Below are 22,773 nucleotides of genomic sequence, written 5' to 3'. Positions count from 1 at the left end.
GCAATATTATTATAGGTTTGCTATCTCATGATTTTTGTTGTTTGTATTGCTTCTAGTGGGAAGTTGTCAGGATGCATAATCAAAACAGCATGTAGTACTTGAACCAAAACATGTCCTAATACAGTAGAATACAAGACATATGCGTATTACTGGTCCCTAGAGTTTTCGGGCTTCATTCTTTACCTAAGGTAAAGGTGGCATAAGAGTGATCAGAAAATGAGCCAAGGTCAGGGATTACAGATGTCACACAAACAATAAACAAAGCCGAATCAAAGGGAGCCAAAGGACAGAATAATCAATTCAAGCCGTGTCAAATACAAAAGAATTACTAAGACACAATAATGCTCTATTGGTTAAAGAACCACTATAGTGCCAGGAAAACACTCGTTTTCCTGGCACTATAGGGTCTTTGGGTGCCCCCACCCTCAGGGCCCCCCTCCCGCCGGGCTCTAGGATGAGGAAGGGGTTAAACACTTACCATTCTCAATGCTTTCCTATGGACGCTGGCGTCTTCTCACTGTGAAAAATCACAGTGAGAAGTGCGGAAGCGCCTCTAGTGGCTGTCAATGAGACAGCCACTAGAGGCTGGATTAACCCTAAAGTAAACATAGCAGTTTCAGTTTCTGGATTTTAAATCTATATACTTTAATATATATGTTTTGTTGATAAGGTTCCAAAACTTGTTTTACAATCTAATATAAGTGGGGTGCAATTTTACAAAATATAAAATTACAATGCATCCATAAGCAAAAATACATTGCTAGGCATATGAACAAGTTTATAATTATTATATAACATATTTCGAGAAGACAAAACAGTGCTAGTGAAGTCAATTGGCAGGCGAGACAGGGTGGAGTACTTCAGACACATAAATTAAAGTATATACTTGTCATGGCAGGTTCATTTTAAGGTGTAAAATTACATTATGCACTAAATATATAATTTAACAGAATAACAAATTATATGTATATTTGATTTATGGTATGCTAATTAAATACTTAACCTTTGAACAGCACCAACAGCCTTACCTTCCTGCCTGCTCTTTGGGTTTTATACTACTGGAACACTGAGTCACCACATTTGATTGACCCCACATCTGATTGAACTCCTCTCCAAATAGGGTGTACCTTCCTTAGGAAGCCATTAGCTGTCACCACGTTGCTTTCTATATTCCTCTACCATTGCGTTAGATGCACTTGGAGATCACGTGAACTACCTGGTTGTGTGTGTGGGATGCTGCTTGTGATGTTGTGTTCCTGTATGTCAATGTGTGGAGTTAGAATTAATCATTTGTCATGTTTTGTGGTGGAATCTCGGTAAAAATAAATTTAGTAGGCCGAGATTACCACGTGGCATGTGTACGTGCATATGCTGACGTATCGATCAGTTGGTTGCACGAGGCAAGATACGATCAGTAGTGTACGGAGCATGTGCAAGAATACAGGATATAGTATTCCCCTCCTCCATTGTGCTGGACAAGCCATGCGGTCAAACAGGAAGTTAATTCTTATTTGTGTTGATTGGTTAAGAGAATGTGCGGGTGGAGCTTAATATGGGAGGAGTTATATGCCTATATAAGGAGCCTGCACTATTGTCCGGGGCTCAGAACTTGTGGTATTTTGGTGACGCTAGTCCCTCTGAGTCCCGATCGGTGATCCAATAAAGAATCTCTTCCTTCCTGAAGAAACCTGTGTCCATCTCTCTGTGCTTGGCTTCCGTCAGTTTCTCCGGTATCATTTGGTGCATTGGCCGGGAAGCTCATCGTTCAACGGTAGCTGAGAGGCAGAGGCGTGAGACGGTCTATCTTTGCCCACGTTCTCTACGGCTGCACCCCTGAACTTCTGCGTGGACCTCCCTTCGTCTCGGCGCCACTGGGCCGTTGTCCAGAAGATCATCGGCCTCTACGTGAGAAGTGCTGGGGTGTCCCCGTCGATGAGTGTGAACTCAGGTTCAGGAACGAGGAGGTAAGACAGCTGCTGTTTTAGACGGCAGGACCCACTAGGGGTATACCGATTGTGCGGTAGGCCCAAAGGGGTTTTGAATCTGTGTATCTGCCCCCTCTGTCGGAGGGAAGGAGCGAAGGCGCACCGCTCGATCGAACGCTCTTTAGTCAGACCGTTTGATTCTGTTAGTCAGGCGGGGCTCTGGTGTAAATAGCCCTAGCCGGACACCGGTGTCTTGTCTAGACTAGCGTTCTAGGGTGTACATTTTGTTCGCTAGGTCGGAGGGACCGGGAGACTAAGCGGCGTCTGTGTAAATTCGGTTCGCTAGTTCTCATCCTATCTGGGCTAAGTGGGAAGGCGTGTAAATTTGGAACCCACTAGACTTTTGATAGTGCGACTAAGAGGCGTCTGTGTAAATTCGGTCCTCTAGCTCGCTATATATGTGGTGATTGGGCAGTGTGGCTAACCAAAACGTATGTAGATTGTTTTTAGGTAGTCCATTCAAGGTACTGGCCAATAGTTTAGTTGGGAATTGTAAATGTGTTAACGATTGTTTTAGTAAAGTGTATATCTTGTTAGATAGCGCGAGCTCAGCCGTCTAGCGAGAGTGTTAATAGTGTGTTGCTGTATTATAGTGCACGGTACCATAACCCTGTATATTTACTGACACTGTATATAAGTACTAATCATTGTCGTCAATTGCATGTTTTAACACCATAACCACTAATAATTGTATTGTGACCTTAACTTGTGCTTTGACCTATGCTAACCGTACTGTAACCGCTATTTGTAAAAGACGATGTTACTGGGTGTGTTATAGACGGGTAATTCGTATATAGAGAATTATAGCGTGGGTGACTGTATAGTTACGCCAAAGGGCATAATATTGATTATATAGTGACTGGTGTAACAGCTGTGTGTGTACGGGAATTCCCTGAGTGTTTATTGTTATTGTGTACGTTTCACTTGGTAACCGTACCACGTGGTGCTGTTGCCAGAGGAAACGGGTGTGACTGTTGAATAGTACGCGTGTATAGTATTCGTTGTCGACGACGTTCCATTGTTAAGTATGGGTGCGTCGCAGTCAACGATTCCGGATCCCTTAGGTTGTATGGTGAAGAATTTTAAAAAGGGATTCAAAACTTGTGATTTTGGGGTTAAGATGTCTCCTGTACGTTTAGTTACTTTGTGCACTAGGGAGTGGCCTACTTTGGTTGCGGCATGGCCGCCACGTGGCAGTTTGGATCCAACTCTGGTACAGCGCTTACACGTGGCTGTATCAGGTAGGCCTGAACTTTACGGCCAGTTTCCTTATATTGACTGTTGGAGACAGGCCGTAAATGACTCGCCAAAATGGCTCCAGACATGCCACGAGGAGCAGTGTCGCCTCATGGTAGCTAGGACTTGTTCGTCCACTAGGACTGGTGTTAGGCCCATTTTGGACACGCCCCCTGAGTCCGAGATCCCTTTGCCGCCCCCTTACTTTCCGTTAAGAGGAAGTGACGCAAACGCAGGAAGTCCTGCACCCCTCCCCTCATTACCCTCATCCACTTCCGCTTCCTCCTCCAGTACAGGATCCACCCCCCCTCGTACTAAATCTCCCCTTCCGGAACCAGAACCCACCCCCATTAGAAACGAATATCCTGATTTGGCGCCACTTCAGACTTCCGGTCAAGCTTCATCTAGCTCGACTCGAAGTGTTTTATTTACAACCTTTTCCCAAAGCCAACCTCCCACATCCCCATACCCTATCTCTCCCCGACCGGAACCCATGACTGACGCCTCTCTACGTAGCCCCATCCAAACCCGACAGTTGACTGGTGCCCAACAATTAAAGCACTATCAGATGCCTCTTCGTCTGAATCCCGGGTCAGCTTATATCGATGCCGCAGGTCAAATGGCACACGCTGACCCAGTCTTCGTATATGTCCCATTCACCACAACCGATCTTTTAAACTGGAAGACCCATAATTCCTCGTATACTGAGAAACCACAAGCTATGACTGATCTGTTCACCTCAATAGTACAGACGCATAATCCGACATGGGCTGATTGCCAGCAGTTACTAATGACTTTATTTAACAATGAGGAAAGGACAAGAATAAATCAAGCAGCCATTAAAGCATTAGAAGATAAAGCCCGTGCTTTGAACCAAGCTAATCCAGCAGCATGGGCCGCAACACATTATCCCAACACTGATCCCGATTGGAACGTAAATGGTGCTGATATGGTTCAACTCAGAGCCTATAGAGACGCTATAATTGCTGGCATGAAAGCCGGAGGAAAGAAAGCTATTAACATGTCGAAGACAGTTGAGGTGATGCAGAAAAGCGATGAAGCGCCCAGTGTCTTTTATGACCGATTATTGGAGGCATACCGCTTGTATACCCCCTTTAATCCGGAAGACGCAGATAATTCCCGTATGGTTAACTCCGCCTTTGTCAGCCAAGCATACGGAGATATTAAGCGCAAGCTACAAAAGTTAGAAGGGTTTGCAGGTATGTCCATCACCCAACTAATGGAGGTAGCAAATAAGGTTTATATGAACAGGGATACAGAAAGTAAGAAAGAGGAAGAGCGCAAGATGCGTAAAAAGGCTGATATGCTAGCGGTAGCGATCGCAGGCGTAGATAGACGGGGCCCGGATAGAGGCGATAGTAGATGGAATGAGGAACCTCTAAGTAGAAATCAGTGCGCTTACTGTAAGGAAGAAGGGCATTGGAGAAATGAGTGTCCGCGAAGAGAACAGTCTGAGAGAGACAGACCTAGGTCAGGTTGCGGAAACTTTAGAGGCAGAGCGAGAGGTAGAGGAGGCCCCGGAGGGAGTAATGGTTATAGAGGGAGTAATGGGAACAGAGGAAGTGTTAGGGAAGACAGGTATATTCCAGCAGCGCAAAGGTCCCGCGATAGAGAAGGTAGGGACTTTGTAGGATTGGCTGACACGGTCATGGAGGACTATTGATACCGACCGGGCTCCATCCCCCTTGGTCGAGCGGAGCCTATGGTCGATGTATCAATAGGGGGAAAAAGGAGTGCGTTCATGATCGACACTGGTGCTGAACATTCAGTGGTGACTAATCTAGTTGCTCCTCCATCTGGAAGGACTATTACTGTGATAGGAGCAACTGGAAGAAGTGCTGAAAAACCGGTTCTTAAAAGTCGACTCTGTACATTGGGAGGCCACGTAGTAAAACATCAATTCCTTTATATGCCTGAATGTCCAGTCCAATTGCTGGGACGTGATATGCTATCAAAGTTACAAGCGCAGATTACGTTCCTACCAAATGGAACAACATCCCTAAAGTTTAATGGACCTTCAGGTATTATGACTTTATCCGTACCAAAGGAAGAAGAGTGGCGACTTTATACAGCGTTGACTAGCCAAAACCCTAGGAGTGATGAGACATTATTTAACATACCAGGAGTTTGGGCAGAGAACAACCCACCAGGACTGGCCCGCAATATTCCACCTATAAAAATTGAACTGAAACTTGGGGTTTATCCAGTGAGCCTAAGACAATACCACATCCCGCAGAAGGCTAAGAAGAACATTCAATCTTATCTGGATAAGTTCATACGGTATGGTATCCTAAAATTCTGTACTTCCCCCTGGAACACCCCATTGCTGCCTGTTCAAAAGCCCGGTACAGATGAGTATCGACCTGTGCAGGACTTGAGAGCAGTCAATGATGCGGTTGTTAGTATACATCCAGTCGTGCCCAACCCATATAACCTGCTTGCTTTAATTCCGGGCGGGGCTACTTACTTCACAGTCTTAGATCTCAAAGATGCCTTCTTTTGCCTCCGAATTGCCGCAGAAAGTCAATGTATCTTCGCTTTCCAATGGGAGAACGCTGTAACGGGCTCAAAACGCCAAATGACTTGGACAAGACTGCCCCAAGGGTTTAAAAATTCACCTACCCTATTTGGTTCAGCTCTAAGTCAAGATCTACTGGATTTCGAGTCTATCCCAGGAGAGTGTGTATTGTTACAGTATGTAGATGACTTGTTGATAGCAGCAGTTACAAAAGAAAAATGTCAGCAAGCAACGCACGATCTACTACACATTCTCTGGAAGGCAGGATACAAGGTGTCCAGGAAGAAGGCACAGTTGTGTTTGCCAACTGTCAAGTATCTGGGATTCCATATCTCTGAAGGTCAAAGGATTATGGGGCCAGAGAGAAAAGAAGCTGTCTGCCAAATACCAATACCCAAGAATAGAAGACAAGTGCGAGAATTCTTGGGGGCAGCAGGCTTCTGTAGGATATGGATTCCCAGTTACGCGATACTGGCAAAACCTCTGTACGCAGCCATCAAAGGTACAGAGCACGACCCCTTCTTATGGACCCAAGAACAGCAAACGGCATTTGAAGATGTGAAGAAGGCTTTGATGAGTGCCCCAGCATTAGGTCTACCTGATCACACACGACCATTCTACCTATATGTACATGAGCAAAGAAGAATGGCTGTGGGAGTATTGACACAGTACTTGGGATCATGGCAAAGACCTGTTGCCTACATGTCTAAGCAACTGGATGCAGTGGCCAGCGGACTTCCACCTTGTCTAAGAGCCGTAGCTGCAGCCGCCCTGCTAGTAGCTGAAGCCGATAAACTCACTCTGGGTCAAGAACTTTATGTACGAGTCCCACATGCAGTACAGACGTTGTTGGATTACAAAGGAAATCATTGGTTTAGTAACAGCCGTATGACCAAGTATCAAGCAATGTTGTGTGAAAACCCAAGAGTGCATTTAGAGACTGTAAACACCTTAAATCCAGCTACCCTTTTGCCACAACCTACTGAAAGTCAACATGATTGTTTGGAAGTAATGGATGAAGTATTTTCAAGTAGACCAGATCTTCGTGATTTTCCCATCCAGAACCCCGATGTTCAATATTACACCGACGGCAGTAGTTATGTGAAAGAAGGGATCCGCTATGCAGGATATGCAGTAACAACAATAGACAAGGTGATAGAAGCTCGGCCACTGGCGAAAGGAACATCAGCACAAAAGGCAGAATTAATAGCACTAACACGAGCGTTACAATTGGCTGAAGGTTTAAGAGTAAATATCTATACGGACTCTAAGTATGCGTTTTTAACCACTCATGCCCACGGAGCTTTGTATAAAGAAAGAGGACTACTGAATTCAGAAGGCAAAGAAATCAAGTACGCAGCTGAAATCCTACAACTATTGGAAGCAGTGTGGGAGCCGAAAGAAGTCGGTATTATACATTGTCGAGCGCATCTGAGAGGAGATGGTGATATAACCAAAGGAAATCGGATGGCAGATAGTGCAGCTAAGCGTGCTGCTGAATCAGGAAGACAGGAGTATGTGGGGCATATAGCTGCTCTAATACCAACCCCACTGTCTCAATGGACTCCAGTTTATACAACTCAAGAAGAGGAGTGGTTAAAGACTGAACCGGGAAAGTATTTGGAGAACAAGTGGTATCAGCTAGAAGATGGAAGAATAGTCATACCAGCATCACTAGCAGTAGAAATTGTCCAGAACTATCATAACGGGACACATTCTGGGAGAGACAGTACAGAAGAATCTCTCAGGAAACATTTCTACATACCAAGATTGTCCAACTTGACTCAGGCCATTGTACGTAGATGTGTAACGTGTGCTAAAAATAATGCAAGACAAGGACCAGTAAAGCCACCAGGAGTCCAGTTTATGGGGGGACTCCCCATGTCCGATCTACAAATAGACTTTACAGTGATGCCTAAATCGGGTGGACATCGTTACCTGTTGGTAATTGTGTGCACCTATTCAGGCTGGGTAGAAGCATGTCCTACTCGTACAGAGAAAGCAGGAGAAGTTGTAAGATTCCTGCTACGAGAAATAATACCCCGATATGGACTACCCTGTTCTATAGGATCGGACAATGGTCCAGCTTTTGTTCATCAGTGCCTACAACAACTGACTCATATGCTAGGTATAAAGTGGAGGCTTCATACTGCATATAGACCCCAGAGTTCTGGTAAGGTAGAGAGAATGAATAGAACTATTAAGAACCAGTTGGCTAAAATGTGTCAGGAAACCCAACTTAAGTGGAACGTTCTCTTACCCATAGCTCTATTGCGAATCCGCAGTACCCCTACCAGAAGGATGGGCCTCTCTCCTTTTGAAATCATGTATGGGCGACCACCTCCCGTACTTGGTAACTTAAGGGGGGATTTGAGTCAGTTGGGAGAAGGAATTACCCGGCAGCAGGTTGTAGAGTTGGGTAAGACTATGGAGGAGGTACAGAAATGGGTACAAGATTACCTGTGAATATTTATCCCCCTGTTCATAGTTATCATCCAGGAGATCAAGTGTGGATTAAAGAGTGGAATAATGTACCGTTAGGGCCCAAGTGGAGAGGTCCTTATGTTGTTCTTTTGTCTACCCCTACAGCGATAAAAGTAGCCGAAGTGACTCCGTGGATACATCACTCCAGGGTTAAACCAGCAGCAGTCGATTCTTGGCAAGTTACAGCAGATCCAGAGAATCCCTGCAAGATCCGGTTGAAACGCACTACTCAGTCGGAGTAACGAGGAATTATTGTGGATTACAAATTTTATTATTTTTGGGATTTGGTATGTGAGTGAGAAGGCCATAATAAAGCCTGTCCGCTTACCAACACATAGTTTATAAGCCAGGAAAGTCTCGAAGGGACACCTGTGAAGACGAGCAGAACTCCATTCCCTGCAGCCCTCACATCCTGGAAGCTGAGGCGCCTTCGCACGGACGAAGACTGAGGATGACGGCGAAAGATGTGCTTTTTATAGTGTTTATTTATATGTGTTTTTATATTCAGGAAGGTAGAGGTACCGACACTCCTAGCTGTGAGGTATGCATTAAGACTACGAGAACAGGTAATCATATTTCCCAAACCCTAATTTGGCATTCACAATACGAGTGTAAAGGAGATGTATCGAGATGTAGATACCTAAATATAGACTATAGTGTGTGCCATTTAGGAGTAGGAGAACCTAAGTGCTTCAGTCCAGAGTATCAACCTCGTACAATTTGGTTGACTCTCAGGAATGGAGATCCTCAGGGGACCCTAATTAATAAGACAATATTAGAATCCGTACATTCTTCGGGTGTTCTGCTATTTGATGCATGTAAGGCGATATCAAGTGGTAGAAAGCCGTGGAATGTATGTGGGGATCTTAGATGGGAGAGGACGTATGGATCTAACGATAAATATATTTGTCCCAGTAGTAAAAATAAATATGTGAGTCCTAGATGCCCAAATAAAGACTATAACTTTTGCCCATATTGGTCTTGTGTGGGGTGGGCGACTTGGGGACAGACAGTAGATAAAGACATGATAGTGACTAAGTTGCCGACTAGCCCATATTGTAAGTCTATGGAATGTAATCCCATCCATATACTTATAAATAACCCCGACAAGTTCTTAGATAAGTATGGCAATTTATTTGGGTTTCAAATATACGGGACGGGTTTAGATCCTGGGACATTATTGTTTATAGGAATAGAGACTGATACGGTATCCTCCCAGACTCATCAAGTATACCATTCCTTCTATGAAGAGATGAGTATAGATAATAAGATCCCCCATAACGCTAAAAACCTGTTCATAGATTTAGCCGAGAGTATTGCCGGTAGTCTTAATGTTACTAACTGCTATGTGTGTGGAGGTACTAACATGGGAGACCAATGGCCTTGGGAAGCAAAAGAGGTAATGTCCGGTTCTGAGGCAGTTGACCAACTAATATCTACACAAGCCGATTATCATTTGAGTGTTAGAGGTAAATCTGAGTGGAGATTAAAGACCTCCATCATAGGTTATGTTTGCATAGCAAGGAAAGGAATAATGTATAATACTTCTGTAGGAGAATTAACTTGTCTAGGGCAAAAAGCTTATGATGATGATACTAAAAATACAACTTGGTGGTCGGCTTCAAATGTCTCAGAACCATCTAACCCGTTTGCTAGATACGCCAATTTAAAGGATGTGTGGTTTGATTTATCCATCATATCTACCTGGAGAGCCCCAGCAAATTTGTACTGGATCTGTGGTAAGAAAGCCTATTCGGAGCTGCCACAGGACTGGGAAGGGGCATGTGTGTTGGGTATGCTCAAACCATCCTTCTTCTTGTTACCGATTGAAACAGGTGAGACTTTAGGTGTTAAAGTGTATGATGTGAATCATAGGAAGAAAAGGGGACCCTTAGAGATAGGCACCTGGGAAGATAATGAATGGCCTCCCCAGCGTATCATAGATTATTATGGGCCAGCCACGTGGGCAGAAGATGGTACCTTTGGTTATAGAACCCCTATTTATATGCTCAACCGCATTATAAGATTACAGGCGGTGGTTGAGATTATCACTAACGAAACATCACAAGCGCTCAATCTCCTAGTGAAACATAATACCAGGATGAGGACAGCAGTATATCAGAATAGATTAGCCTTGGATTACCTTTTGGCAGTAGAGGGAGGTGTATGTGGGAAGTTTAACCTAAGCAATTGCTGTCTTCAAATAGATGACGAAGGGCAAGCAATAGCTGAGCTTACTAGCCATATGGTTAAACTAGCGCATGTGCCTACTCAGGTATGGAAAGGGTACAATCCAAGTAGTTGGTTTGGTAGCTGGTATGAGTGGTTTGGAGGGCTTAAGGCAGTGGTAGGTGGAGTCCTACTGATTTTACTGTTGTGTCTACTCCTACCGTGTCTTATACCCTTAGTAGTTAGGTCTGTGCAAAGCCTGATAGGAAGTATAGCAGAGAGGAAGGCTGCTGCACAGATAATGGCAATATATAAATATAAGGCTTTAGATCAGGGAGAACCAATGCAGGAAGATGAATGTTGAAGATTCACATCATAAGATAAGTCTGGTCTGGTTCAAGGTAACTTGCGGTGTAAGCAAAACTAAGGTTATGTGATGCCTCAAGTAATTGTAAAATATCAAGAGGCATCAAAGGGGGGAATGTGGTGGAATCTCGGTAAAAATAAATTTAGTAGGCCGAGATTACCACGTGGCATGTGTACGTGCATATGCTGACGTATCGATCAGTTGGTTGCACGAGGCAAGATACGATCAGTAGTGTACGGAGCATGTGCAAGAATACAGGATATAGTATTCCCCTCCTCCATTGTGCTGGACAAGCCATGCGGTCAAACAGGAAGTTAATTCTTATTTGTGTTGATTGGTTAAGAGAATGTGCGGGTGGAGCTTAATATGGGAGGAGTTATATGCCTATATAAAGGAGCCTGCACTATTGTCCGGGGCTCAGAACTTGTGGTATTTTGGTGACGCTAGTCCCTCTGAGTCCCGATCGGTGATCCAATAAAGAATCTCTTCCTTCCTGAAGAAACCTGTGTCCATCTCTCTGTGCTTGGCTTCCGTCAGTTTCTCCGGTATCAGTTTTACCTATTGTACTGCGCTGCAGAAGATGTTGGAGCTATGTGTAATAATTGTAGATTATGCTAGCTTTAGTGTACCTATAATCTTAATTTTATTAAGGACAGGAGGCAATTATTTGCTTAAGTCTCTTTACTAGAACTCCACAGCAGCACAGAAAAAACAACCAATCAGAAAAAAGTTAGGTACTATGAAACTCCCCTCCCCATGCATCATTTCCTCTTTCAAGCTGCAACAATAACAGAATAAAAAGCAGAAAACATAATGGGGAAGAAACGAAGTCCTAGATATGATGAATACAACGATGTCCACCATCCGAGAAGAACTGCCAAACCAGAGAGAGTTGATGGACTGTAAACTGAAACGAAAGAAAAAACAGAATCGAACAGGTTGATTATCCAATGAAAAGTACTCTGAATAAACATGTAGGTACCCAATGTAGTAACCAAAATTACCTTAATATGTAGATATCCCAACCCTACTTATGGAAAAAAAAAAAAAAAAAATAGGCATAAGAACAGGAGACAGGTAGCAGAGACAACAAGCAGAGTTGCATACGTACCTGATTAATCCAAACTATTAACATAAAACAAGGGAGGGATAAGAATGGGTGGGAAATACTCGCCTCCTGTCATTAATAAAATTAAGATTATAGGTACACTAAAGCTAGCATAATCTACAATTTTATAACATGACAGGAGGCTTCGTATTTGCTGTTTTTTTTTATAATTCTTTATTTTTGTTGTGCTTGTGATGAACAACAAAGGGTGCACAATATACACGAAATAGGTAGCAAAGGATAGCGCAACCAAACATAGTAAGTGTACATAAACATCAGCACATATTTTTATAAAAAGTGTAAGTCAAGAGAGATATAGCGCATATTGAAGTAGTCATCTTATGTGTCAGATAGGTTGTATGCGCTAAGAGTAAGTAAATCGTAAATGACTATAGACTAACAGGAAGGGAGAGTCGCGTCGTCATCGTAATATGGTTAACTAGCTGAAATGTCTGACTTAACTTGTGATAGTTAGTACAAATTATGAAAATTAAACTAAAAATCAACATGTGGGTATTGATTATCTCGCTTAACCCCTTAAGGACCAAACTTCTAGAATAAAAGGGAATCATGACATGTCATGTGTCCTTAAGGGGTTAAGTAGTGCGTTGCTTCACAGAGCTTAAGAGCTAATCTTACATTACGCGTCTGATTGCTAGTAAATCTGTTAACATGTTAAACAATTAAATCTATTACTGTAGCTTAATAGCCGCTGGGTGCCATTCATAAGTTTGAGGCAGGTTTTAAGTTGACGTTATGTTAATATGGCCAACGGGAGCTGGAAATGAGATATCAAGCTGAGATGGCCCAGATACGGAGACTAGCTAAAAAGAGGCAGGACAGGTTCACGAACGGCAAAACCTTTTCACAAACGGACATACACACTATTGCTTATATTGTACAGGCAAGACATCATTGGCATGCTAAAATAGAATAGCCTAACTGGCGTATAGACATTATGTGTATTTATCCTGGCATGTAGTGTCCATAGCAGGTAACCCAGAGGTCTACTTTCGAGTCCAATCGCAGGATTAGCCGATCCCCGTCAGTGGTAATGATGATACCTGTTTAGGCAAGTCCAATCCCCCTGTCATCTTGGCGCTCCGCTTGGAGTGGCATCGCCGCTGATGACGGGTGGTTCTGCAGTGATAGAGCTGCGACCGCTCCGCTGCCCCATCCCAAGCTGAGGCGAGGGTCTTTCCCTTGTGCCGATGGGCCCCCCCGTGACGTGCGGTAGGACAGTGGGTCCTCGGGAGCGCTGATCTCTGGGTGATTTTGTGGGTACATGGGCGGTGGGTAGAGCGCTTTCCCTTGTTGCTTTCCAGCCCAGAAAAGGGTCGGGTGGTCCTGGCTGCGGTCCTCTGTATACCACTGGGAGCTGGACGGTGAGGTTGGCTGTGAGGGAGCCGGAGACCAGGCACGGCGGCCATTTTGCGTGTACCTCGCGGGCTTTGAGGTGAGTTGTCATCCTGTTTGGATTTCGCTTGCTGCCTTTGGCGCAGGGCCAGTTTTCTCCAAAACTCGTCGAATATCGCTTCCAGCCTGGCGGATACATCTGCTTGCTCAGTGAGGCAGTTAGTGGGACCCGTTGTGCTCTCCCAGGGTCGGGTGGGTGAGACTGTGGCTGCTAATTTTGATGTCTTCTGTAGCTGCTTGGATGCATTCAGCTGTGTTGCCGTGAGTGACCCCAGCGGGGACCGGGATAACCCCCACCGGTCCAAGGGGGGGGGGGTTGCAGGGCTGTCCTGAGCCTTATGTCAGGCACCGGTTCTGTGCAGGGGGAATCGGCCGCCTCCCCCATACACATGGCCCCGTTCAGAGCTAGCCCGCATGGCCGGCCCGGGCGGTATTTTGGCTTGTTCGTAAGGGACGGGTTTCCCCATGGTCCCAGTTAGTTTCTGCTTAGTTTTCTGGTCAGCCCGAGCTTCTTTGGGTGTCGATTCCCTCATTAGTTCCTTATTTGTGCTCGTTTGTGCTGGAGCTCTTAGAAAGTGCTGCCGGCCATGTTGGCTGTCAGGCCCCGCCCCCCCCGTATTTGCTGTTTTAACGCTCAGTCAACAAATCCAACGCTGTTTGTTTCGCTGGTACCTATTCTCGGAGCTACCCGAGCCATCCTAAATGGACTTTCCAACTGCGATAGATGACAATAAACCGATCGATGGAAATGCGAGTTTATGAAGTATCCCAAAAACTGAAAAAAACATCATCCTCTGATAGATCCATTGTACGTGGGGTTGCGACCGGTTACCTACAGGCTGGTCCATGAGCTGGCAAGCTGACCTATTAGCCATTTCCCTGCAGTTATAAAATGTCGAAGGTCCTTTGCGGGCTTAGGGCCGTGATAAGACACTGCCACCATGTCTCAACTCTTGATGTGTAAGGTTGCTCCACCGATCGTGCCAGGGTCACAGGGCAATGTGGCCTTGCAGGCAGATCTTCAATCTCAAGGAATGCGCCTGAGTCCACCACCAAATCGCAATAGAACCGAGTAGGATCTTTCGTTCCCTCCTGGCCTACCCGGTGAGATGTCTCATCCGAGAATAAATTTATAACGCAGGCAAGAGTGTGGTCAAACTAGCCGTATCCTAAGTGATTCCAATATTCCAAGTGGACTGTGTAATCCTCGGATGCGGTAGAGGAAAGACTCCAAAAAGACGTCCAATCAGGGTTCCGAACTGAACTGGTGTGGAGGAACGGTAGTCGACTATTCTGGGAATAGTGAATCCCAGAAATATTCAAAGGGATGGGAAGTGCAAGCCGGAGTGCAGATTTCCATCCAGATATGTCCTCGTCTAAGCGTGAAAGATGTCTGTGTAGGAGTCGGGGCACACCAGGTACCCCCATAAAGTCTCGTAGGTCTCCTTGACGGTAGTTGAAAAGTAGGTAAGCGCGAATCCAAAACAAAACGGCTCCCGTGAGGGATAAATAGAGTGTAGACGGAGGACCCACCATCTCCGAACCCTGTTCACCAGGTATGCGTACCGAGGAGATGGGGCAGTCCTGCCATCTTATCCCAAGATCGTAATGACCGGGGAACTCAAGACTGTCAGGGTGGCGGTCCGGTGCCCGGGACCCAGACTCAGTGTCCAGGCGGCGGCGCATGGACCAGGACCCATAATGCCTGATGTTAAGTGGGAGTCTTCAGCGTGGAGGTGGATTAGCAGGGTCTGGTGCAGGGTAACCGCACGCCCCCTGGTGTTGAGCACCAGCGTTTGTGCAGCCACATACCAAGACCCTGATTCAGCTTCAGCGGATACCAGGAACTAGGAGCAAGGAAATTAGCAGACCTCCCAGGAGCTGAATAGGGAGGCTCTGCAGCAAGATTGTATCCAGTACTAGAAACAAGGCAAGTCTAGAGATAGGCACCAAACATGAAAACAAGACAGAACTAGTAGAACCCAGAACCAGAGAAGGATAGTAAGCTAAACCCAGAATATATACACAAGACATGAGGAAAACATGAACATAACATGGGCATGACTAGACAGGACTATACATGGACTGGGGATACAAACTAAAACAAGAGGAGAAATAACCAAGTACTACATATGGAAATCATGGGGGTTTAGTCACACTATATGATCATACATTGCATAAGCCTGCCAACAACGCCAATGTACCCCATATCTGGCAGGTCCTACACTGCCTAAAGTATGCTAAAAACAACCAAAAGACATATATAGCACTTACCTGCAAGAAAGGACAGAAGCTTTGAGCCGCTGCCTGCAGGAACTCTAACACATAATGAAAGCTGGAAACATAAGGGTGTGGCAAATAAAACAAACATTTAAAGGAAACCTGGAGACTGGGAAATCCAGGGACGAACTATAGGAATGAACCCAGAAATCCCAGCATAAAGAAAACCAGACATAGAATAGAAAACCAAAAACTAAGAAATACTAAACAAGAATAGTAAAAGGAGTACTGGATACCAGAAGCCATTATCAGAATGATCCGCAGCCAGGAACAGAACGTGACATAACTCCCCTCTTAAGGAGCGAACTCCGGACGCTCCAAACAGCTCCCAGGCAGAGACCAGGAATGGTGAGCGGGTCCTGCAACGAAGTCCTCTTGACTTCTACAGAGGCAAGGATCCCCCACCGGAAAGGCCTCCTGCATAAGAACCACCAGAAAGGAATGTCCGGATGCTCCCAACAGCTCCCAGGCAGAGACCAGGAATGGTGAGCGGGTCTTGCAACGAAGTCCTCTTGACTTCCACGGAGGCAAGGATCCCCCACCGGAAAGGCCTCCTGCATAAGAACCACCAGCAATGAATGAAGATCACTGCCAGAACAGGAGCACTGCCACAAAACCGGAACTAAGCATCACAAGAGAACTCCAAAAGCGACCAACGTACAGCTTAGCAGATCGACCCCCTCCAAAACAGAAAACAGGAATGAGGAAGTCATCTCCAGCAGACTGGTCCAGATACAGAATCTCTTGCATGCCGTAAAAACAGGAACAAAAGCAGAACAAGATGAAACCTGCAGATACAGGTACCCTTGAAAGCTGCATAGTCCAGAAAAGCAGGGCAAGATGAAACCTGCAGATACAGGTACCCTTGAATGCTGCATAATCCAGACTGAACAGGATACAGACAGAACAGATCAGGAAAGCTGCAGGGTCCACTCCACGAACTCCATTGTGCCTATGGCCATATGTCAGGGTGGCGGTCCGGTGCCCGGGACCCAGACACAGTGTCCAGGCGGCGCATGGACCAGGACCCATAATGCCTGATGTTAAGTGGGAGTCTTCAGCGTGGAGGTGGATTAGCAGGGTAACCGCACGCCCCCTGGTGTTGAGCACCAGCGTTTGTGCAGCCACATACCAAGACCCTGATTCAGCTTCAGCGGATACCAGGAACTAGGAGCAAGGAAATTAGCAGACCTCCCAGGAGCTGAATAGGGAGGCTCTGCAGCAAGATTGTATCCAGTACTAGAAACAAGGCAAGACTAGAGAGGCACCAAACATGAAAACAAGACAGAACTAGTAGAACCCAGAACCAGAGAAGGATAGTAAGCTAAACCCAGAACATATACACAAGACATGAGGAAAACATGAACATAACATGGGCATGACTAGACAGGACTATACATGGACTGGGGATACAAACTAAAACAAGACAACATAGGCAAAACAAGAGGAGAAATAACCAAGTACTACATATGGAAATCATGGGGGTTTAGTCACACTATATGATCATACATTGCACAAGCCTGCCAACAACGCCAATGTACCCCATATCTGGCAGGTCCTACACTGCCTAATGTATGCTAAAACAACCACAGATTAAGAACACATATATAGCACTTACCTGCAAGAAAGGACAGAAGCTTTGAGCCGCTGCCTGCAGGAACTCTAACACATAATGAAAGCTGGAAACATAAGGGTGTGGCAAATAAAACAAACATTTAAAGGAAACCTGGGGACTGGGAAATCCAGGGACGAACTATAGGAATGAACCCAGAAATCCCAGCATAAAGAAAACCAGACATAGAATAGAAAACCAAAAACTAAGAAATACTAAACAAGAATAGTAAAAGGAGTACTGGATACCAGAAGCCATTACCAGAATGATCTGCAGCCAGGAACAGAACGTGACAAAGACAACCGCGGTTTCCGGTCTTACCATGTGATCTATGCGAACGGTTTACCTTCAGACCGGGTAATAGTCCTTCCTTAATCTTGTTACTCGAGCAAGGCAGTGCCCGTTTGCTCCATGAAGGTCTCCGTATCTCCTGTCATCTAAATATGGGAGAAACTATCTGCGCAGTTGTACGTAATGGACTGGATATCCAAAACAGAAAGCAATCCTCTGTTTTATATGGTGTAGAATATACCAAAACCTGTACTCACGTAATACCTCAGGTCCATCCGTTAGCCGTACCATCTCCAGGGGTGTGTGTAAATAAGTGGGGGTATCCCCCCGTTATACCTCTGTGAGGTCCGGATCCAGTAAATCCATTACAGGAGATAGAATGGAGGGATCCAGTCTAAATATGTATATCTTGCATGACCAGGCAGTCCTCTATAACGAAATCAGTAGCACGGATGTCAGATCCAATTGAATGCAGGAGGGACGCCCCTCCATGTAGTCACCGATGTCTTGCACAAGTACAAGCCTGTGTGATGAACAAATGGTCGGCACTGTAGAGCGCCGAGTGTATGAGAGAGCCGCTCCGAGTGTATCGTGATAGCGCCCGGCTGATGGCCTGAGCGGGCCGTACCCGTAAATAACCAAACTGTAGAGTCTACATCCATGACCGGTTCTCTCTATGAGAATGTGTCCTCCAAACATGTCCTCTGTATCCAGCTCAGTAACTGGTTGAGGTTGAGGGAGGGCTGTGCCCTCTAATAACAAATCAGTGTCCGGTTCCGTATCTGAGAGGGGTTCGCTCTCTGTTCCTGAAGCTAAAATATTCTCGGATCGAGGTGATGGAGGGCCGCACCCTCCTGTGATCCAAACTAGAGTCCCTAGAGACTCAGGGTGACCAACTGCAGGGTACACCAATTACTAATATCAGCATAAGGCTGAGGGCAATCTTCGGAAACAACGATGGAAAGCTACCAACTGAGCGTCCGGATCCCGTGCGCGCGTGGGGTCCAGGATGACCGCTAGTAGTCTGAGGAAAGCTGGAGACGTTCTCCGCAATCCACGAGCGCCCGGGAGGTCGGAGGAGGTCAAGTCAGGCCTCTCGACGACCCGAGCGAAAGGAAAAGGAAGTCACGAAAACAAAAAAACAACAATAACCTAAATAAGAGTAAAAACACAAATTCTATCTCAGCTAGAAGGCAAATAGCAGGCCGGAAGGTAAGACAAGTAAGCCCCACTGAACAGGGCCAGGAGCTAACCTACGCAGGAATAACTACCGGTACCATATGGATACAATACATGCAGCCCGCGGAAAATAATGGCGGGACAAAGAGAGTGGGGCAGCGAGGGGAGCGGGGGGGGGGGGGGGAAGGCATGACTGAAAAGGAATCCCCAAGAACTCCCCTAAAACCACCACAAAAGGAATCCCCAAGAAGACAGGGGAAGCAAAAATCAAAAGGTAGGAGTCCCAATAACATAACAAATATATCTAAATACAATATACATAACCTGCCTAAGCAGTAAGAAGTAAATATATATCAGAAAAATATAACTAAACACAAAATATATCACATATAAATATATAGTAAGTAGAAAACATATGATACTAAATAAATAAGCACAGTATAACAAAAAAGTAAATATACTAAGATACCAAATATAAATCCTATTAAATCATAATAAAACCCAAAGCCACCCACTAGAAGCAGGAGGCAGTGGTACTCTGACCTGTACTGTCTGCGGAGCAGCAAAGAAAGAGGGAATGATGCATGGGGAGGAGAGTTTTATAGTACCTAACTTTTTTCTGATTGGTTGTTTTTTCTGTGCTGCTGTGGACTTCTAGTAAAGAGAGACTTAAGCAAATACGAAGCCTCCTGTCATGTTATAAAATTGTGTTTGTGTGTATAAGGAGGCTGCAGTATGTATAAGGAGTATGCAGTATTGCAATGATGGGAAAGCCTCTTGTTATGTGTATGTGTAGGGAGGCTGCATGTGGTATTGAATTTGTGGGGGGGCTGAGATGGGTAAAGAGGGGGGGCAGAGGGGCTGGGATGGGTAAAGAGGGGGGCATAGGGGCTGTGATGGGTAAATGGGAGGCAGAGGGGCTGGGCTAGGAAATGGGGGGCATAGGGTCTAGGATGGGTGAAGTGGGGTAGCTTAAAAAAAATGTTTACATACCTGCTGTCTGGCAGGCTTCAGCATATTCTGCAGGAGAGGGCAGGGCAGGAAGTGAAGTAACTTCCCTTCTCGCGGGCTCCCCTCTTCCCCTCACATGGAGCTCCGCACAGCCAGACATGGAGGAGACGTGGCAGGAGTAGGAGGCTCACTGACAGGTCTCACTCAAAAGGTGGGGGTGGAGGGGAGGCAGAGGGGGAATACTAAGTGTGCGATAGGTTGCAGGAGCAACATATTGCTGGAATATATAGAATTATGTTTTTTTCTGGCTGGGGAGATCTCTGATCTGATCTCCCCAGCCGGAGCATGGCTGTGCAGCCAGCCGGGCCCCTGACTGCCTCGGGCCCTTAGCCCATTACTGATCTGCCCGAGTGCTCAGTCCGCTCCTGCCCGAGTGGTCAGTGGCTCTCCCGAGATTAGGTTCTGGATCCGCCCCTGCTCTAGTAGCCATCTGAGGAGTGGCTATTGGAGGTGTCCCTAGGCTGCAATATAAGCACTTTTCTATGAAAAGACAGTGTTTACTGCAAAACGCCTGCAGGGACTGACTATACTCACCAGAACAACTACATTAAGCTGTAATTGTTCTATGACTATACTGTCCCTCAGAGGCGGCTCTAGACTTTATGAGGCCTTAGGCGAAATTCAAGCATGAGGTCCCACTAACACCCAAAGTATAAATTAATAGGGTTGTATTTTGTGTGTGTTTAAGGAGCATTCACTATATTGAAAGGCGGGCTTGCAGCGCTGTATACAGAGAGTCAGTCTCTGCATTCATTGTTCAGAAGCTTGCAGTGTCACGGCTTCTTGTCCCCTTTATTGTGAGCTCTCTGGCTGTAGTTGTAGCATAATTTGCAAACAAAATTAGTTTATAATAAATAAATTGTATTTGCAATTGGGAGGGTTGGGGGGAGAGTGTGACAGTGTGAGAAAAGGTGGGTGTGACCAGGCCCGGCGCGTCCATAAGGCGGCACAGGCGGCCGCCTTAGGGCGCACCGGCTCTGGGGGCGCAAGGTTTCCGTGACCGGCAGGAGGGAAGCTCTCCCTCCTGCCAGGCCACCATCTCGACCCCCGGCGCGGCTGTGCTGTGATCAGACGGCGAGGGAGCTCTAATCTCACCGCTCTGCTCCCTCGCGCGCTGTCTGCTGATACCGCGGGAGACGGAATATGACGTCTTCTTCCGGCTCCCGCGGTATCAGCAGCCACACTGGACCCCAGGGAATGACTCCTCATCCACACCAGCTCTCCAGGTAGGGAGGCTGGGTGGAAAATGTTTATTAAAATAATTAGTGAGTGTCTGTGTGAGTGAGTGTGTGTGTGTGTCTGTGTGTCAGTGAGTGACTGTGTGTGAATGTCTGTGAGTGTCTGTGAGTGAGTGTCTGTGAGTGAGTGTCTGTGAGTGAGTGTCTGTGAGTGAGAGTCTGTGAGTGAGAGTCTGTGAGTGAGAGTCTGTGAGTGAGTGTATATGTGTGTCTGTCAAATCAGTGAGAGTATCTTTGTCATTGAGTGTGTGTGTGTCAATGAATGAGTGTGTGTCAGATCAGTGAGTCTGTGTGTTTGTCATTGAGTGTGTGTGACTGTCAGAAGAACACTAAGGGATAGGGAAGGGAGGGAACCAATAATGGATGGTTAAGAGGCACATAGGTGAAGATGTTATTTGGGGGGGGGGGGGGGGGGGGCGGAAAAATACATCTTCGCCTATGTACCCAAAAATCCTTGCACCGGCCCTGGGTGTGACAGAATTAGGGGGGGTTAATTTGACAGGGTGAGTGTGGCATAGTGGGACAGGATTAGAGGCATTAATATGATGGGATAAGCGTGGGAGGGTTGGGGGGACAGTGTGACAGAGTGAGAGAAGGTGAGTGTGACAGAATTAGGGGGGTTAATTTGACAGGGTGAGTGTGACAAAGCGAGGGCAGGTGAGTTTAAAGGAGGTGAGATTAACAGGATTAGGAGTGGTTAATGTGATTGTTGATGCATGAAGGGGCTGAAAATGTGGAGTGGGATGACAGTTTGGTGATAGTGTGTGGGAGGGGAATACTGGGAGGGAGAGGGTGATAGTGTGAGGGAGGGGGAATAGTGAGGGAGGGGGTTATGGTGTGAGGGAGGGGGGATACTGGGAGGGAGGGGGTGATAGTGTGAGGGGGTATACTGGGAGGGGGGTTATAGTGAGGTGGGATACTGGGAGGGAGGGTGTGATGGTGTGAGGGAGGAGGTAGAGTGGGAGGGGGTGATAGTGAGGGGGTTACTGGGAGGGAGGGGGTATAATGGGAGGGAGGGGGTAATGGTGTGAAGTAGGGGGTATACTGGGAGAGGGTGATAGCGAGGGGTTACTGGCAGTGAGGGGGTATACTGGGAGGGCCTGATAGTGAGAGGGTTACTGGCAGGAAGGGAGTATACTTGGAGGGGGTGATAGTGAGGGGGTTACTGGCAGGGAGGGGGTGATAGTGAAGGGGTTACTGGCAGGGAGGGAGTATACTGGGAGAGGGGTGATCATAAAGGGGGGTAATAGTGGTGTGGGAGGGGGTTAGATTAAATACCTTTTAATTCTCTGATGGTCCGGTGGGCTCCGTGGTGGTCCGATGATGATATCCGGTCTGTAGCTCCGCAGTGTGCAGAGCTGCAGACCACGTGCCTCGCAAGACCCGGTCAGAACGTTGCCGTGGTAACCCACAGCAATGCTCTGATTGGCCAGATCTCGCGAGATACATGGTCTGCATCTCTGCACACTGCGGAGCTGCAGACTGGCGGCTACAGGCGCTCTTATCTCGGGAAGACAGCACGGAGGGGCCTCGCACCCCGCGGTATACTGAGCAAGCCGCCGGGCCCCCTCTTGGTGTCAGGTCCAAGTATTGTGTTTGATTACTTGCCAAAACTGTAACTTAAAGGATATCGGACAAACAAAGAAAATAAAAATTGCATTTATGAACACATTTACAGTATTGAGCCATCATCAGTGATACATACACCGGTATCACAACATTTTAGAGATTGTGTTGATGGAATTTTGTAATTGTTTTTTTCATTTCAAGGTATCAAAAAATGTGTTCTGAGCCTGTGGGGTGGTTGGGTGGGGTAAGTACTAAATATAGCAGAGGCATTTTGGATAGTTACATTAAA

General features: G+C 46.3%; 1 protein-coding gene across 1 annotated transcript in view; it reads right to left on the bottom strand.

Annotated features, from left to right (window-relative positions):
* Positions 1-20,494, bottom strand: part of ALAS1 (5'-aminolevulinate synthase 1) — a 46,669-nt gene extending 26,175 nt beyond the window's left edge. Inside the window, exon 1 of the mRNA XM_063426649.1 lies at positions 20,489-20,494. The gene's annotated coding sequence lies outside the window, so the exon portion shown is untranslated. The remainder of the gene's footprint in view (positions 1-20,488) is intronic.
* Between the last annotated feature and the right edge of the window lie 2,279 nt (positions 20,495-22,773).

Source organism: Pelobates fuscus, chromosome 7 (genome assembly GCF_036172605.1).
Source record: "Pelobates fuscus isolate aPelFus1 chromosome 7, aPelFus1.pri, whole genome shotgun sequence".
Taxonomy (NCBI): Eukaryota; Metazoa; Chordata; class Amphibia; order Anura; family Pelobatidae; genus Pelobates; species Pelobates fuscus.
The sequence above is the reverse complement of the archived record's forward strand: the minus strand, read 5'-3'. Positions and strand labels throughout refer to the sequence as shown.